The sequence below is a fragment of the Falco cherrug genome, chromosome 10 (genome assembly GCF_023634085.1).
Source record: "Falco cherrug isolate bFalChe1 chromosome 10, bFalChe1.pri, whole genome shotgun sequence".
NCBI lineage: Eukaryota > Metazoa > Chordata > Aves > Falconiformes > Falconidae > Falco > Falco cherrug.
Genome location: NC_073706.1, coordinates 14293354 through 14312376, shown reverse-complemented (window position 1 = coordinate 14312376; position 19023 = coordinate 14293354). Strand labels below are relative to the sequence as shown.

Here is a 19023-nt window from a genome sequence, read left to right as displayed (position 1 = left end):
AACCACCTTCCTTAGGATTGTTCAGTGTCAAGATCACACTCAGCTGCTGGTTGTTCTAATTTTCCATCAACTGTCTCTTCAATATAAAGAGGTGCCTCACACCTTTTGTTTCACATTGTTCAAATTACACTGTGAGGGGGAAGAAATGTTCTTCCAGTGTCTGTTGTAGAATAACTTTGTGTCATAGGTCTTTCTTACTGTCTTAATTAATTCAAGGAATAGTTCCAAAAGAACTTGCCTGTGTGCTTTCAGAATTTGTGCTTAAATGCGCTCCTTAAATGCGTTGGTTTTGTTTGAGGTTTTTACATGTTTGATGTATCCTTGCTGCCTTCTGCTTTTAAGCCAAATACAGCTGGTAGCACCAAATACTGATTCCAGAGTTAATTGAAATTATTTCTCTGGTTCAATTACTGATCGGTGATGGCAGTGCGTTGTACTGTGCTGAAGCTGTGAACGTTACATCTTTAGGGGGGAAAAAAAAAAACGTATTAATTTGCAAGTAGTCACACCAAAAGTAATAGTACCCAATACCATGGAGATTATGTTGGCACTGTGAAGGATGGTTTTAAGTGGCTTGAGCTTGTAGAGAAAATGATCAAGTTAAATCTCCACTGAGGGCAGATACAGGCACATAAAAATAAACCCACTTTCAAGATCGCTGCCCTGCCATAACGCAGTGTGCTCAGCACCAAAGGTCAGACTTTGGTTTTTACCTTACACAGGCCCGGGAGATGGAAATAGGAGATGTAAAGCTTAAAGTCCAAATTTTTCTTTTCTCTCACCCTTTAAAGGACTGTTGATATTAAAAGGTATAAGTGTTTCTTCACAGAATATTTTTGTTTGGAGGACTTACTCAAAGATATTAATGGATTTACTCATAGATATTAGTGAAATCTTGGTGAAAAAAAAAGAGTAGTATTTATTTCTTGGCATTAGACTGACCACAGTGCACTAGAGAGCATGGACAAGTTGTGGCAGAATGTGGGTCTGCTTCTCCTCTTTAATAACAAGTGATTTTATTTGGCTAGGGAAGATGGAAATTCCAGTAAGTGTGGGCATTAAAAAACTTGCAGGCAAAGATACTACAAAACCATCAAAAGAAAAAAACCTGTTGTGATGTTACTGTCCTGTTTTTGTACACCTGTTGGGAAAAGTCAAGAAGAGCAAGGGAAGCTTAGTTAAAACGCAAAGAAGAAGCACAAATAATATGTGCCGGGGGGGGGGGGGGGCAGGGAGGGAAGTGTGTTTTGCTCTGATGCTGCTTTTCCTGGTCTCTCAGTTACTTTGAATTCTTTATGTTGAACAATCTGTTTCACTTGAAAAAATGCTCTGGCTTTTTTTGACAACAGCGCTCAGCATCTGCTCATTTTGGGAGAAAGCTGTTCGCTGGTTTGGGGAAAGTGCAGGTTTTTAATTGGAATTGGTGCCCAAGAATAGCGTGAGTGTAGCTGTGGCTTTTTCTGTGATGACCTCCTCGGCTGTAGCCTGCCTTGTCCACAGTTCCTTTGAGAAAGAACAGCTCTTGTTCAGCCTATTTTTAGAATTAAGACAGTTGAGTCAAAATGTTGAAGTGACTTAATTGGGGTGTGACTCGGCAGAGGGAGATTTTGGATTTGAGTAATGTGGTTCAGTCCAATGGACTGTTTGATAGCTAACGTCATTCTCAGTCCTCCTTCACTTCACATGTATGGGCACTTTGACCTCACGTTGGGGTGAATGGGATTGTTCTTGTGTGTGAACGTTGCTGATTTCACAGCTTTCCTGTCCTCAGAAAACTTGCGCTGAAAAAAAATTCCTCTAAAATCGATTTGCATACTGCATATGCAGTGATGCATTGAATATGTGAAGTGATGACAGTCTGTAATATTTTTCATTTCCTAGTAAAGACTATAAGCAGGGCAGCGTTTTAGGAATGACAAGAACAGCTTTTGTTCCCTGGTATGATACTGGATTAATTTTCTTATGTAGGATTATAATTTCAGGGCACCTTTGTAATCCCTTGAGAAATCCTACATAAAAGAGTGCTGACTTGACTTCTGTGTCATCTTTTCGCCTCCTGTAACATCCCTGATCTCCCTTTTGTTCACGTACCTGAGGTGAGTTACTGACAGCACAAGGAAGACCTTGGAGACATGCTTTCTTCAACATGCAGGACTTTACAGAACTGGCGTCTACACTGTCTTTTACTGAATCTCCTTTAATTTTGAGAGTGTAGGAGGTTTTATGCCATCTGTCTGTTTATAAGTTATTCAGAAATTATTTTTACCTGGGATGTTACCATGACAACAGACAGTTGGTAAAGTCTTCACCAAATGTATTTCTAATGTTGTCCAACTGCTGCTCAATCAGTAGGATCTGATGTTTTGCTGTGGTTTCAATAATGAAGATAGCGGGAAAGAGGTGTAAATACTTGTTTTGCCAAATCTACGTTCTCCAGGTATTTTTAGATTCTTCCTGCAATGCCTTGGGCAGTAATGCATATCGCAAGCCACCGTCTTGATTCCCTCGCCTCCCTCCCCATTCTGTGGGATGAGAATGGGAAGAAAGTGAGTTTTACCAGTGAATGAGATATTCATCTATACATATATTATCAGGGAGCTTTTTTTCATTATTTGTAACTTCTGTGTAGTCCCCCCATTGCTACGCTGCTGTGTTCCCATTTGCAGCGTTGCTGCAGGCTGCAGCACAGTTTGATTTCTGCACTCTGCTCTTGCGGATCTGCAAATTGTCATCAAAGCAAGCTGGTTATTGGTAACATCTGCCTTTCCGGGAGAGCTCTGCTCTGCACCTCCCTGAAAGTTAGCGGTCTGCAAACCCTTTTACAAAGTTAGAAACTACTGATGTACAAACTGTTCTTGCTGCTGTTGGCGCTCCTGTAGCAACACATCTTGGTTAGCTGAGAACACTGGTGGCGGAGAGATGGAACACACTGATCCTGCAGCTGAACATGCTTTGCTGAAGCGGTATTTAGCCTGCTTCTGATGAAGCGTTGTGGGTGGTGGTAGGCAGTGTAGATCAGTGTCTACACCTGACTGGAGGTTCACTTTCTAATGAAATACTGCGCACATGCAAGTCTGAAGTTAGACTTCCCAGCAGGGTGGCTGCGTCTTTGCCCCTTTGGGGTGAAACTTCTGGATAGTGAGCACATGCAGGAAATAGAGTGAATTTTGGAAGGTCTGGGGAGTCACGGAGACTATGTGGCTTTCTTCCCCTGTTGGTGTGTATGGAAATCCTTTTCTAATATAAATCTGTTTCATATAAATGTGTAAAAAATTGACAGAATACAGTTACGTGAGTGCAGATTGTCTGATTTTTAGGGGGAAGAACTCCGCAGAGGTCTGTAACAAACCAGTACTTTTGCAACTTCAAAAACTGTCAGCAAAGACTTTTGGCCACTTTTAAATAAGCTGATTATCAGGAGCCCTTGAAAACACTTCCCTGGAAGGCTAAGTATTTTGATGTTTTGGCCTGTAATAAGCTTATTTCATAAATACGTCAGGGGCATTTATTGTTCTCTGGCATGAGAAAGTACAAATGTGTTAAGTGCAACTACCTGGTAAACTTTCTAGACGTCTGTTCTGATGTTTTACCCATGTGAAGCCTTTCTAGTGTTCTGGAACGCACAAAAGCTGTGATCCTTCTTGTTTCTGCTGCTCAGGTTTGAGATGAGACAAAGCCTGGAAGGCAGGTGCAGGTTAGGACAGATAACCAACCCGTGCCACCGTGTAGCTCTTTTGAACTGTTCTGCTTAAAGATTGCACAACGTAGTCCTGAAAGGAGGTATTTTGTACTTTCCCATAGGTGCTCCACGATAGAGCAGTGACTAGGGGTAACAGCCAAGGAGGCGATCGGCAGCGGCTGAGGGTGGGGGCTGCTCGCTGTCGGGGAGATGAAGCATGATGAAGCAAAGATGTCCATTTCTGGGACAGTATTAGATTCTGAGAGACCAGCACAGGTTTTCTGGCATAAGCCACTGGCATGTTGTGGGGATTTTTTTCATGTTTTACCTTTTTCAATCCCCACACAAGTAGCTGCATAACTTTGTTGAGACCTCCCTTTAAATCAATACTAAATTGAAGTCTGCTGGAACTGATCTGTGTGCAGCACTCGGATGGTCATGCACTTGATTACACCAAATTCAGTGCTTTTTCGTTACGCCTTGTTTTATGTGTCGTACCTACTTAACTAAGCTAGCTTGTTGCACAATGTTCAGCCTTCGGAGTGAGGGTGTTGTAGTGATTTATGCTTTTTTCATTAATGCTAGCTCAGCCAGCAGAAATTGGGAACAAAAGACAGAATTAAGGAGGTGTATCAGCATTTGCATCACTCTAGTAGGTGTGCAGCATTTTAAAAGCGAAGGCAAGGGAGACTGCTTTGCGTCCTCTAGTTTTATATATCTGACCTCTGTAACACAGAAATTATAACTAAAATATTAAAACTGTAATAATTCCTTGTTTGCTCTGACAGGGAACGAGAGTTATAACTTGTTAGTCTGGTAAGGGTGTCTTGTTGTTCCTTGGCTGTACGCTTGGTTCCCATAACTTGACGGTTCATTCCTTGTCGTGGAGGTTAGAAGCACGGTGGGTTTTTTGGTCCAAATGCTCAGTCTTTATAAAAATGCCACTGCAGAACTGGGGGGTGGTGGGCAGTAAGTCAGGAGAAGAACAAACAGCAGTCAGCTGGGAGTAAAGACAACTCCGAAAGATTTCCTGATGCTGAGCAAAGAGCAGCACTAATGAGCCCCTGTGGGAAATGTAATTTGCCCATAGTGAGTAAAATACTGGATGGGGAAGAAGAGTGATTTTTATGAGCCAGGTATCATTTCAGATTTTTCCTTAACTTACTGACCTTGCTGAGGATGGGGAAATCCTGCATGTTGCTAGTTCAGTTATTTCAAAGCTTGTGATAATGGAAGATAAATTATAGAAGGAGAGTATTCACAGAAGATTGGCAGACAGGCTGGTCTTTAGACAGGTTTTTTAATTATTATTAATCCATTAGGGTTTCTTTTAAGTAATAAGTACAACCAAGGATGTGAACCTGCAGATTACAAATCGCACAGAGGTTCCTCCTGTTAAATTTCAAAAGCCTCCTGGTGAAATGAGACTGGGTTGTGAGGCATAACCATCCTCAGAAAGGTACACAAATTATCATCTGCCCTGGTGAATACTACCTGTGTTATGATTTGAGAGAGCACGCAGCCTGTTTCCTTCTCACACCTCTTCCTGATGGACCGATGCTCTAAAAAGTAAGTGGCCCATAGAGGTAATGAAGAGGGTAAGTAGAAAGATACAAGGTGTTTCTGAAGCAGTGCTTCTGTGCTTTTCAGTCACTGAACATATGTGGGGGTTTGTTCAGACATACTCCAGGCATTCGGGTCATTAGTAGTTAAAAGCCTGTAGAAAAGCTCAGTCTGCAAGGGGAGCACCCGAGACCCTCCCCACCAGTTCTGCAGCGTGAACAGAAAGGCGCACTGGGGGCCAGGGAACCTGAACCGGGGCAAAGTTAGGGGGGAAAGGTGGCAAATGTGAAAGTAACTCAGTGATTTTCATTCTTGTTTTTTGAAGTGTGAGGGTATGGCTACGGTAGAAATAGAAAGATAGGAGGAGAGGAGGGAGAACAGGGGATGCTCAGTATGTGTGGTCGTTAGGTTCACCCACACACCTGCAGTGAGAAGCCCACATGGGCTTCCCCAAGAGGCTTGTGGCTATTAAAGCATGCCTCAGTTGTTGCTCGTATAGCAATAAAGAAGCGGTTTGAATTATTCCCAGGAACCCAGCTGTGCCATTAGTCAGTCTGGTAAAGTTTGTCCAGAGGCAGAAAGCATCTCTAACCTGGCGACCGTAGCAAATGTTCCGTCTGTTTGAAAGATTACTTACAAGAGCCGTCGCATCGCCGAGAAAGGGGGATTCATAGGCAGTGCCTCTCTGACACCTCTGCCCACAGGAAATGTTGTACAACCAGGAGCCCCACAGTCCTGGGTAGTTAAAATGGATTTTCTTTGTGATCTAATGTCATCATTTCCAACACCGTTAGTTTTGCAGCTTCCTCAGACCTCATTCTACAAAGCACTTTTCGTCCTCAGTAGAGTAAGAACATTCTGCACGTAATAAGCCATCAGTTTGTCAAAGAAATCACATTCTAGAATAAACACGGGGATTTCTCTACTAGACAGTAGCTTTTGTATATATGAGTTTATATATTACTTACATATGCACGGATATGTGCTCGTATGCTTCAGAGAGAAGTACAATAAGAAACAGTGCTGGCTTTTTCTTCAAACAAATGAAAAAGTGGTAACTATTGCTGTGTGTCTGAGCTGAAAGCCACTGCTGATTTCCGCAAGCTGGCAACCTTGCCCTGTCTCTGATAAGACATGCATTAAAAGTATTAATGATGATAACAAAGAGAAAAGTGGGATGATTAAAAATGGAATAAAATAGCAGGGGAGGGAGGAGGTCTGGAAAGTGCATCAGAGACTGTTTTCAGAGATACAAAATGGGCAAACCAACCCCTTTTTCACATTTTTAGAAAAACTTCTGTCAGACGAGCCGCCCGATGTGATGCCTGCCCAGTTGCCCACACTGTAAAAGCACATCCCATGGTGGGTGATCACAGCCCACCCAGCAGAAGGGGGTTCTGCAAGGATGGGTTTGCCTTCCTGCGTGAACCTGCAGATAAATAAAAAAGCAATGGGTCTGCGAAGCTCTGCAATGCTTTTGCAATGCGAAAGCACTGGTAAGATGAGGATTTTATTCAGTGTTATCTTTTCTCTGGTAGTAGTAAAGCTGGTTTAAGACACTTCAGCTGTCTGTCACTGAGGGCTGCCCTTCCCATTACAGTGCTTTTTTTTTTCTTTTCTTTTTTTTATTGAACCCTAACTGTAAAAACCAAAATACTTTATTTCAGTGATTGATTTTACACCCTAAGCTGCGCAGTTAGCACAGCTGGTGGAGGGTAAAGGATCAGAATTAGCAAAGCTGGAGAAAATGTAATAGCAAATTGCATGCCAAGAATCCTACTGCCGAGATCCTGATCGTCCCAGTGGTGCTAATCGGGAGGCTGCTGGTGTCGTTAACAGCGCTGCCGTTTCAGGGGCGATCAGGAGCTCCGTTAGATGAGCCCAAGGAAACTAGCCAGTGCTATGCCTCTTCCCCAAGGTCCAACTGCACCTTTGGGATGCCTTTGTAGAGATGTTTGTGACAGGGCAAGGCCTTTGCAATCATTTAAACTTACAGATATATATGGGTCGCTCTGAGGTGATGTGATGTAACCGGTGAATTGTTCCAAGAGTTCTTAACACCTGTTGAGAAGTAAATTCATGTGAAAATAAGCTGGTCTGTAGTAAATTGTATGAGTGTGCCACAGAGTCCTTTTGGTGACCTCCCGCGGTGCTTTGCATCCTTCTCTGGCAAATAGATTCATTAACTTGTATGGCCTCTGCTGCTTGAGGGTCAGGATGGGTGTCTTTTCACCTCATGCTGAATGCTTCAGGAGTCAAGCATAGTTTACTTGTTGTTGTTGTTGTTGTTGACCCTATACCGTGTTTGGTAATAGTACCTCACAGATTTATGTTTGACTTTAATGGACTTGGACTCAACAGTCCTTACGGGTCCCTTCCAGCTTGGGATATTCCATGATTGTATGATTGATTCTGTGTACTTGAATCTTGGCCAGCACAGTTAAGATATGACTTCCAGAAGGTGAGGGAACCGCTCTGACTGGGGTCTTTGAATTGATGTACCTAGATCTGAGAATCCGTCTGTCTTTTAACAACCAAGTAGTGAATTCAAGGACTATGGCTAAAAAACCTCATCTTTACTCCAACATAGTGACTAAAGCTGGAATTTCCTCTTATGACCCTACACTCATATTACACTCGCATACAAAGCCCTGGGAAATTGAATGGTATTTTAGGTGCCATTTGCCTGGAATTTGTTCCCATATGCATCAGTTGCAAAACTCTTGTGGAAGATAATAGGTACAAAATGAGGTCTTTCTGTTCCTCACCTGCCATTCCCATTCGTCTGTGGATTTTCAGGATGTGTGGAGGGAAGGATGCAGGGAGCGTAACTCCCAGTTAGCACCATCTGGCACAGCTCATGCTTGGGCTTCCCTGTATGTGATCACAGCCATGCAACTGTTCCGTCCCCACATAGATGGGGGCCTGTGCGTGCTGCTGGCACTGCGTGTTCTGAAAGGAGTTTCTGCTTTTGTTTAAAAGAAACAAAACACAAACAAAACCATCACCATTAGAACAGGGAAATGAGGGAGAGAACACAAAAAGCAGAATTCCAGCAGCTCTTTGAAAAAAAGAATTGTTTGTTTAGGGCATGAGGGGTTGTGGAACATGATGTTAAGAACTGAAATACAGCTCCCTGCCCTAGGGAGCTCTCTGTCTTACCTTACTGCCTTTTGTTCTGCTCCAGACAAGCTGGCTGTATTGCACCATCCTGGGAATCATTTCCTTCTGACATGGAAAGTTTCCATTAATACCTTCCTGCTTGCATCTTTGTTTCTGGGCAATTTCCAGAGCATTAAGCCACAGCACATCCACTTATTCTAGGACTCCCCATCTCAGTCATTAGCTTCTTTTGCAAAGCCTTGTCCACTGCATGCTGCAAACCTAATTGTGCTCTGCCTGTTTCCTCCACTTTGAGTGCTGTAGCAGTTACAGCCTCAAAGAGCTCCATCAGATTAACCACAACTGTTCCTAGCTGAAACCACCTTGGTCCCTATTACTCAAGCTGTGCTTTTGCATTTGATCTTTTAAATGCTTTGTAATGCTTACCCCACCTTTGACGTGAAGCTAATTGGAATGTAACTTCCTACAGCACTTCTAGATCTTTTCCTGAAATGACGCCAAAAGCCTTTTTTTTTTTTTTATCTCTGGGGTCTGCACCTGAGTTTAGCTGCAAAATAACAGGCTTCCAGGAGGCAAAGTTTTGCATCAGGATTTTGGTGGTGTAAATGTCTGACTTTGCCTAGCCATCAATTGCTGGCTGCACTGGGAAAAGGGGGAGCCTCCGCTGTGAAGGGCTCGTGCTGCCAGCAGGCAGTCTCTAGCAAAAGTCTGCCAGGCAGCATGGTAAAAGAGCCCCCTGTGTCCTTCTGCTTCCACTGGCCAGTTTCCAGTGCTTCCTTGCTACATCCCATTTCCACACACATAGACACAGGCATTATTAATGATTTCTGGACACTTAGGTGTCAACTTCTCATGCCTTGCACTGTGAGCCTGCGACATGGTTGCACCTGGGTTCGGCAGCCTTTTGCCTTGGCATCAGCACTGCACAGCCTCCTGCAGCAGGACCCCATGGGATGTCTTTTATGAGGGTATCAAGCAACAAAGAACCCCTCTAAAAGGGATGTTGCCCATTTACAAGCGTGTGATACAAGTCCTCTTTCCTGTGAGCTGAGGTACAGGCTTTTGACAAATTCTCTCATGTGCACATAACCCCTCCTTTCCCTTGGTTCTGGTTTTTTCCCCATCTGAATGCAAGAGATTTGACACATCATGTTGGGTGATTTCTGTAGATATCATTTAAATATCGCTTCTCATTTGGAGATGCTGTTGGGAAGAAGGTGAGCTAGGTGCCAGCTTCTTGTGTTGTGCAATAGCTAAAATCAAGCTTAGTAGCTGCAAGCAAGCCTTTGATCCCTTCCTTGCAGAAAAGGTGAACATGTCTAAATCAGCTGGCATTTCCATATGGGAAGGGATACCAGCTTTCCTGGAATGAGGTGGTAGGGGCAGATTGGAGGTCACCACTGTGCTGCAGTCTCCCTGGAGGCTGAGTATTGCAGTTAACTTGGGAAGGGCAAGGTTGGGGAGGGGGGACCTTGCACTGTCTCTGGGGTCTGGGAATGGAGAAGGACCACACTGATGTGGTGCTCGGTTGGAAAATTCTGTGGAAATGACTGGAAGGAGGGAGAACTAGTTGCTCAGCTAAGGGTGAGCTAGGCGAGGAGACGGTAACCTTCAGCTGGTCTGTTCATCGCAGCGCTAACTGGCAGGCCCGCGGGAAGGGCCGTGTTCCCCTCACGCTTCCAGCCTCGGCACTGTAGACACGGGCACTGGGCCGTCATCCCGCGCCTCCGCGGAACCCGCAGCCCCGGCATCCCCTCTCCTGCCTGCAAGATACAGGACCCGAGCATGAGCACGGCTGGTGTTCTGGGTGTTCGGAGGGGGCAGGGCACGCAGGGAAGGAACCGGGGCGCGTATCCTCCGCACAGAGGAGCAGTTCACGCCTGCCCTGCTCGTGCCTCGCAGCTCGTTTCCCCGCAGGGTCCCGCAGGGTCCCGCAGCCCCTGGCTAAGGTGGAGAGCGAGCGCCACCTCGTGCTCAGCGCCAGCCGTGCCGGCCAGGGAGAGCCCAGCGCGGCTGGCACCTTCCGGGGGGACACTGGGCACCAGGAGGCAAAAGGGCTGGCTGTGGGGGCTGCGGGGCTGGCTTCAGGGAGGGCTGTCGGGCTGGCTGCAGGGCTGGCTATGGGGCTGGCTACTTGGATGGCTATTGGGTTGGCTGCAGGGCTGGCTATCAGGCTGGCTATCGGGCTGGCTACTTGGATGGCTAATGGGCTGGCTATCGGGCTGGCTACTTGGATGGCTATTGGGTTGGCTGCAGGGCTGGCTATCAGGCTGGCTATCGGGCTGGCTACTTGGATGGCTAATGGGCTGGCTAATGGGCTGGCTATCGCGCTGGCTACTTGGCTGGCTAATGGGCTGGCTATCGGGCTGGCTACTTGGATGGCTAATGGGCTGGCTAATGGGCTGGCTATCGCGCTGGCTACTTGGCTGGCTAATGGGCTGGCTGCAGGGCTGGCTACTTGGCTGGCTAATGGGCTGGCTATCGGGGTGGCCTGGCTCTTTTCCTCGGTAAGACCGGGAGGGTTTCAGAACTGAGGCAGAGTAGCAGAGCTGATAGGGGATGGGGAGGATGGACTAGAAAGGCGAGGGTGAAAGAATCTGGTAGAGCATCGCCTGTGGCTGTCGCTGTGAATGCCAGAGCAGAGCGGTGGCTCTCGCCGCTGAGAAAGCAGGACTGGGCTGGCAGGAGGAGGCAGAATTGCCGCCTCGATTCAGAATGAAATTTAATTCAAGCCACAGTCGGTGGCTGCGTACATCCAGGATACGGGATCATTCCTGGGCGGTGGAGCGGCAGAAGCACCGCCCGGGTGGCCACCGCGCTGGTAGCGCATCCCCAGGGGCTGGGGGCGCCCCGGGGGCAGCTCCTGGCACAGGGGCGATGTCCCCCGGGAGGGTGGCACTGGTGCCATCCTGCGGTCACCCGGCCCTTTGCAAGAGAGAGGGTGGCTTTGTCCCGCTGTTGTTTTCTCTGCTTCTGCAGGAACTGGTTTTATCTTGGTTTTCTTTTTGTAATAAAGGCGATAGAAGTTGAAGCAGGTATTGCCCACTGCAGCGGGGCGGCAGCTGGCGGGGGGGTAGGGGGTTATGGGTGCCCTGAGGAAACGAAGCGGCTGCTCTCGCAGCCCTACAGCCGCTCTGCAAACTGCAGGGGAAGGCTGCTCTAAAGCACAGGCAAGCCCTGCAGTGGGGGAGGCTGTCACCTTCAGGGTCCCTTGGCCTCCTGGTGTCGAAACCCTGGCAGCCCAGGTTGGGGAAGCTGCGCTGCGGGAGAGGTGAATCGTTCTGATCGCCTAAAAAAATCTCCTCTCACCTGCCTGGAGGGTAGGGCAGAGTCTGAGGTCCTTGAGTGAGGGCTTTGAGTCCTTCCCTGTCCAGCTTTGCAAGTGCCCTGGGCACGTCCTTTTCAGGGGACAAGAAAGCTGCAGATACAGCTGTATTACATATATATATATATATAAAGATATATATATATATATATAATCCTACACACATCAGATGATTGCTGTTTTCCCTCTGTTTCTGCAGACATACCCAGGAAGGTGTGCAGTACATGGAAAGGAAGCTATTAGGAGGTGAAAGAAAATAGTAGTCCCTCTGGGATGTCACCTGGGGGTATTATACCTTGGTAATGCTCTCAATTGGTGTTGAGCTGGCTTGGGACAAACTGTGTGATGAAGTAATCCTAAACAGGATTACTTCCATAGGATTGATGAAGGTACATCCCATTTCTGTCTTTCCAGAAGAAAGTGACACCTTGAATTTAATCACTTCTATTGGGATGCCTCAACCTTGCTCTTATATGAGGATGGCAAGCCTGAGCTTTCACAGACAATGCATTTGGTCATCGCCACTCGAGTGGTGGTACCTTTCCAGTTCTCTGTGGTGACACAGACAAACCCTTTGGGCTTAGGAAAAGATGTGAAGGTGGCTGGGGGCTTATTCATCCTTCCAGGGGAAATAGATGTGTGATGCCACCTTCTGCACAAGGCTGGAGGGACCAGTGCTGCCTTGGGACTCCTGCTAGGTGCTTCTCCACTATCTTCTGTAGGCAGGAATTTCTCCTCCTTCAGGTTGTTCCCGTGCTTCCCTGTCCTTTCCACCAGAAAACTCTTTTCCTAGTACCTGCATCATCCCTGCTGCAGGTCAGGCCTGGTACTACCTACACACCTACGGAAATAGGGTGGTTCCCTACCCTTACAGCAGCCTTCCATGTGCTTGATTTACCCTCTTTCCCCTAACCTCTTTCTTTCTTAGGTTTACCCACCCATGTCATAAAACCTTCATTTAAGATCGGGCCTCTGCCCAGATTTGTTTCTCCTTATCCTATTTGCAAGCAGTCCCTGTATTTCTCGATGCAGGTCAAACCTGAGGCCTCCCTGGCACACACAGTGGGACGACAAGATGGCTCCATCTGCCGTGGGGTGATCTGAGAGCAAAGATCCAAAGGTATTTTTTTTTAACCTGTCCTTAATGACTGATGTCAGGACTTGTATAGGGTGAGGCCATCATATGCAAAGCCATTCCCTGTGCGATTGTCTTAGGAATGAGGAGTGGAGACTGGTGCTTTGTGTACATCTACAGGGAAGGGGTGCTTAGGGGCCTGGGGTAAATCTTCCTTCTTGCCCCATCTTGGACCCAGCTGTGCTTTTCCCCAGGGAGCGGAAGCTGTGTAGCTCTCCTGAGTGTGGAGGAACAGTACAGGGGAAATAAGGTGGTGATTTCTCCTCTGTGGTGACTCCATCATGGACTGGCCTGATCCAGCCCCACCGTTGCAAAGACAAGCTCATATTCCCCAAGGCTTTTCCATCAGGAAACTGGACTTGGCTAAAGCTGAGGCTGGCACAGGGGTACGTCAGATCTTGGATAAACCCTCCTTCTGAAGGAGGGGCTGCCTGGAACCGGGGGTGACTTGGTGTCAGCGCTGTCTTTGCTGTGTGACTAGTGGTGTTGCTCTGGGGGCTTTTGTCATCTAACCAGCCTGCAGGATGTGTGACCTCCTGGAGGAGGTGCCCCCAGCTGAACCCTGAGCCAAGCCAGCCAGGAATCGCTGTAGGATCAGGCTAAGGAGATCTCTGGGATCTCTGACAGCAAAGTGGGACCATATCCCTGAGACCGTGGGATCACACCGCTGAGCAGAGCACACGATGGGGGAGGTGGGGGGCAGCTTTATGGACATCCACAGCCCCCTCTGCAGGAACCCTCTGCTCCCAGGCGACTGAGCCTTGACTTACCCAAACAAAGGGGGGTCAGTACACCGGCAGAATACGTGCAAAGTGAAGCCGTGGCTGGCTCCATCACCAGCCTTTCTTGCTTTCCCATCTGCCAGCCGTAGCTGCTCTGACTCTTGCTGGCTCGTGCTCTTGTCTCCCTTGATTTCAGACTGCCGTGAAAGGCTTGTTGCAGTGCAGCAGCCCCGCAGCGCATGACCGTGCTTGGTGGGGTGGGTGTGAGCCAGCCCCCCTTCGCCATGCTGCAGCCATCGGCTTGTGCACGCGCAGCGGGGAGCACGTTTGGGGCAGTTGTGCTGACCCCCAGCTGCAGCCTGGGGATGGGGAGTGCTATTGCCACACTGGAGCAATACACATGATGGCCTCGGAGGGGGCTTTGTGTGGGGGAAGAGGGTTATGTCTAAGCGGTCTAACCTCCTAAATCCCATCTTGGCTAAGAAGAAGGGGACACATGGGAAGCCCAAGGGAGGAGAGGACATGTGAGCATCGAGGCAGTCCTGCTTGCTGAGGAGTCTGTGCGACTCCCTCCCCTGCAGACCTGGAGAGGGGTCTGGTCCAGGATGAGCATCTGCCTTGTGCCATCTTGGCACAATCGATCTTGATTCTCAATCCCCGTCGTGCCCCAATCTGGGGACCTGGCCCAGTCCAGTCCATGGGGCCCCACGCAGCCCCCAGTTACCTGCGTTCCTTCAGAGCTGTCCTTGGCCTCTTGGTCCCTGGAGGAAGCCAGCAGCTTTCCTGCTGCGCTGTAGATTACCTTGGAGTGACTTGCTCCCTTCTGTCTCTCAGTGCCAGTTTTAGGTTTACTGGGGTCTGACTCCCTGCACTTGGCTTCTCATCCCTCACTACCTGCTTTGCAAAGAACCTTGGACTCGTTCAAGAGCAAAACTGCCCCGTGGCTGGATATCTGCCCCTGCAGGGTTGCGTGGAAGAGATCAGGGTGGTATGGGTGTCCCTTCCCCCAGCAGTGAATCCAGTCACTGCATAGCCCCTGACTTACGGTGGGGGCAAATGAGGTCAAAATGTGTCCTGTGACCTCGCAGCGCTTGATGGACGTGGGAGCAAGTGGGTCTCCGACACCTTGGTACTTGCGCTGATCTACTGGGAAAGAGGGAGGGGAAAAAATCCAGCTTCTTTTAAGGATCTCTGTGCCTCTAGAGCCCTCCTGATGAAGCTGAGCCCTCCTGCACCTTGCAGTCTCTTGCCCTGTGAGCTTCTGCAGTTACACGGTACCTGGCCTTGCTGGAGCAACGCTCAGGATCAGGTCCACAGGAGGAATGGGTTGCTGCACCGCTTGATGTAGCCGTATGGGCATCGCGTGCTTCCTCACTCCTGCCTCTTGCCAGGGTTGGAGGCATGACCCGTTTGCAACCACTTGGTTGTGCGACGCCTCTGCTGCAAAACAGCCTCGAGAGCGGGGGCAGCTACCTTCCTCAACACCGCTGCTGTCCTCCGAGGCCCGCGTCCTCTGCTTCTTCCCTTTCCTTGTAATGCTTCCCCCAGGAGCCCTACCTAAAAGCGCCTGCTTTTCACAGGCGAGCATGAAATCAAGTAATCCCACAAAGTACAGTAAGGCTTTTCTTTTCCCCCTCTCCTAAACAAGGAAAGTGTTCTGCTACTGACATCTCCGTTGCAGACAAGGTCGTTGTCCCACGTCAAGCACTGCAGGGATGGAGGATGGAGATGTCTGTGGACTTGGTTCCTTGGACAGACGCAATGCTGATAAAAGTGGAGCAGAGATGAAGAGGGGAGGGGGTGCAGAGAGTTGTGTGTATGCGGCTGAATCCAGCTATAGGGCTTTTTGCAGCCAAATAATTAAATCTTCCCTTGCCCAAGCACAGCTCTCAGAAGGCTCAGACTTGGGGCTCGGCATGTCTTTAGGAAGCTGAAAACACGAGTCTTACAACAGAGATTTATTGAGGTCTAAAACCTAACCTAAGAACCGACGTGGGCGACTGCAGTCTTGCTGGAGACTGCAAAAGGGGGGGCGTCCCACCTTGCGGGCTGCAGTGCTGGGGCCAGGAGTGGCACTGGGGTGGCTGCGGTACCGCACCCCCTCGCCCTGCTGGACCCATCCGGCTTTTGGAAAAAAGGAGGCTCGTAATTTAGTTCGGAGAAGAGTTGAGTCGCCGAGGGGCTCTGAGGGGGGGCGGGCGGGCAGGACAGGACCGTGGACCCGTGTTGCGGCTCCGCAGCGCAGCAGGGGCTGCATGGCCGAGGCCCCGCGCAGGGCAGGAGCGGTGCAGGGATATGGGAGCGGGGCTGCAGGGGGGCAACGGCCAAAATAATGAAAGAAAAAACTAAAAAAAAAAAAAAAAAAAAAAAGCAAGTGAAAAAAATAAAGCTAAAAGCACCCCCCCTCCCATAAAACTTCCGAAGGGGTGGGTTTTTTTGGGGAGCTCCTGTCGAAGCGCTGGGACGGAGGGGTGTCCCTTGCGCTGGAGGGGGGTCCCCCGCTCTGCAGCGAGGGGCCGCTTGCCCCCCGCCCCCGCCCCGCCGCCGGAGCGCGCGCTGCCCGCGCCCCCCAGCCCTGCCCGCATTGTCCTGCCGCTCCCCCGGCCCTTTGTGGGGCGGGAGCCCCCGCAGCCCTGGCGGGGCCGGAGCAGGGCCGCCCTCCCGCCTCCCCCCCTGCCCCCGGTAATGCGAGGAGACAGCTGCCCGGCCGGGCTGCCGGCATTGTTACTCCTATTTGTCAAAAGGCCGAGGATGCTCCATAGATCGCTCCGTGGCTGTTGTTAAGTGTAATTAGAGGGTTTATGTCCCCAATTTCCATGAAAATGAAGCTGTGAGGCTCCTCTCTTGGCATTCACCGCGTGCCTTAATTGTATGGACATTAAATCAAGGTCCGCTGTGAACACGCAGAGAGGGGCTCGGGCTGTCCCCGCTCGGAACGGGGCAGGCGGCGAGCGGGGCTTGCGGGAGAGAGGGGGGGAGAGAGAAAGAGAGAGAGAGGCTGTCAGTGCAGGGTCCACCCCGCCGGGATCGCCGTGGCCCCCCTTCCCCGACCCCCCCCCCCCCCTTCGCCCCGCCGCCCGGGGCCCCCCTCCGCCGGGGCGGCCGCGGAGGCGCGGCGGGGCCGGAGGCGGCGGAGGGGGGGGGTGGGGGGGGTGGGGTGTGCGGGGGGAGGTGGGGGGGTGGGGGGGTTGCTTGCGGCTGGGTGCCGCTGCCGTCGCCCCCCTCCTCGCCCTGCCAGGGTCAGCAACACCCCCCAGGCTCCGCCAGCCGCCCCGCTGCATCGCACCCGGGCAGATGCTGAGCGCTGGGCGCGGAACGGCCCCGGGGGCAGAGCGACCCCCCGAGCCGGCCCTACCAGCGATAAAAATGCGGCTGAGAATAATAATATTAATAGTAAATAAATAACTAATAACGATAATCAAGATAATAATCGTAAAGGTAGTAATAAAAGCCGATAGCGCCGAGGACAGCTCGCAACAAACCTCCGCTGCCGCTGCCGGTCCCGGCGCGGAGGCAGGAGCCGCCGCAAAGCGCCCGCAGATGCTTCGCAGCCCCCCGGCTCCGGGCTGCGGGAGCGGGTCCCCCCGCCGGGCCGCCGCCGTCCGAGCCCCGGGCAGCCGGCGGGGGGCTGCGGGGGGCGCAGGGACCCCGCTCCCTCCCCGGAGCAAAAGGAAAATCCCGCTCGGGTGTTTCTCCTTGCTCGCAAGGCAAAGGAGCCGGTTTCTCTCCTCCTGAAGGGAAACCGGCGGAGGTTAAACACGCGTTTCTCAGCTTTCCGCTCCGCCGCGGTTCGGCACAATAATCGCTCCACTTAAAAAAAAAAAAAAATAATAAAATATATATATATGCAAAAATAAAATATTGGGAGGGATTGAAATGGGGTAAAGCAATTCAACCGGTTTCGCTGATCGCCGTCGGACTTAGAGGCGCCTTATGAATTTAGGACGATTTCTCTCTCTAGATACCGCGTCTGAAAAATCCTCACCCCCTCCCCTTCCTCCCCTTCCTTTTTGTCCAAAAAAGAAAAAAGAAAAAAGAAAAAAAAAAAAAGCATCACAAGCCCATTAAGGTCGCTTGCACAAGGGGAGAAAAAAATCCTGATGCTCTTCCAAGTTAGCAATAGAGCTGGGTCGCTCTCCCACCATTGTCGCCCAAACCCCGTAATTACAGCTCGGCAAGCCTAGCTCTTAGCAGATTTACCCACTCCAGTGGAAGCAGCGCTCGGCTCCGGCGGCACAAACTCTGCTGCCTCGCTCAGATCCAGTGCAAACGCCCTCCCGTGGCTCAGGACGCTTGTTTTTGTGTAGGCAAGCTGGAGATGAATAAGAAAGGCGCCTAGTCTCTCATTATCTTTGAATTTCAGACTTTTTTTTCCTCTCTTTTTTTTTTTTCCTTTTCTTTTTTTTTTTTTTTTTTTTCCTTCTCTCTCCTCCTGCCCTGGAACAATGCAGAAGGACCTCATCAGAGTGAAAACCAGGCTCCCGCTAGGCTTTAAAAGCAAGATGAACTTGGTGCACCACCCATCTTTCTCTTCTCTTCTCCAAAGCTCTTTAAAGGGGTTATGAGGCGTCTCTCTCAATTTATCCCTTTTCTCTTGATCTTCCTAGCAGAGGGGTTTGGGGTCTAGTCCTGGCTGTTTCAGCTGATCTCATCCAGTCTAAGGGATTAGAGCTTCTTCTCCGCATCCCGGCTCTCAGCACATCTGCTGATTGGGTTCAGCACAAGAGGATTACATTGGGACCCAATGACGTCACCGCTAGGACATAAGTTCTCCTCCATTAACCAAATCCTCATCAGCAAGATGTCCTTGAAACTGGAGGAGTAACATTCAGGACTCCATCGCCAGCCCGTCCCCACCTTCCTCCCGGGCGGGCTGCTGGGGCTTTCGGAAAAAATATTGTTTAAGCTTTGAGCACTTGCAGCTGCATCAATAATGTACCACTGCAGGCTGGAGGATCGAGGCGTTATAGGAGAGCGCGTACCCTATAAATAGGGTTCTGCACCTAAACTGTTAATCAGAGGAGCTTTATATATTCTGTTGCTTTTTCTTTTTTTTTTTTTCTCTCTTTTTTTTTTTTTTTTTTGGTTGGGAAGGGAGGGGGTGGAGGGGCAGAGGGGGAGGGGAAAAGCTGCATCCTACAGTTATATTTCCAAGCTCAAAAAGACATCAGCGATAATTTTCTTTAAAGCTGACATGGATGTAATTTTAAAATATGTTTTCTTTTTTTTTTAAGGAATGTGTAGGATTTCACCCCCGTTCTCTCCAAGAAGAGACAATGTGTCCTGAGTTATATAAAGTAAGAGGTTCCCTTTAAATATACAATATGAATTTTATATTTTGGGGTTTAATGCTAGATTTTTCTTAATATTACATGAGCACAGACTCACAGGAGCAAGGACCTGAAAGGAGATGGCTTTGACTTCAAAGTGACAAATCAAAAGAGTATTTTTTTTTTCTCTACGTTAAGACTTCCAC

General features: G+C 49.4%; 1 long non-coding RNA gene across 1 annotated transcript; it reads right to left on the bottom strand.

The window, feature by feature from the left end:
- Nucleotides 1–15490: 15490 nt before the first annotated feature.
- On the bottom strand, nt 15491–18559 carry LOC114017469 (uncharacterized). Its single transcript, XR_003562538.2, has 2 exons — nt 17748–18559; nt 15491–16504 (listed from the first exon to the last, which is right to left on the bottom strand). It is a non-coding gene; the product is annotated as an uncharacterized LOC114017469 (long non-coding RNA).
- Between the last annotated feature and the right edge of the window lie 464 nt (nt 18560–19023).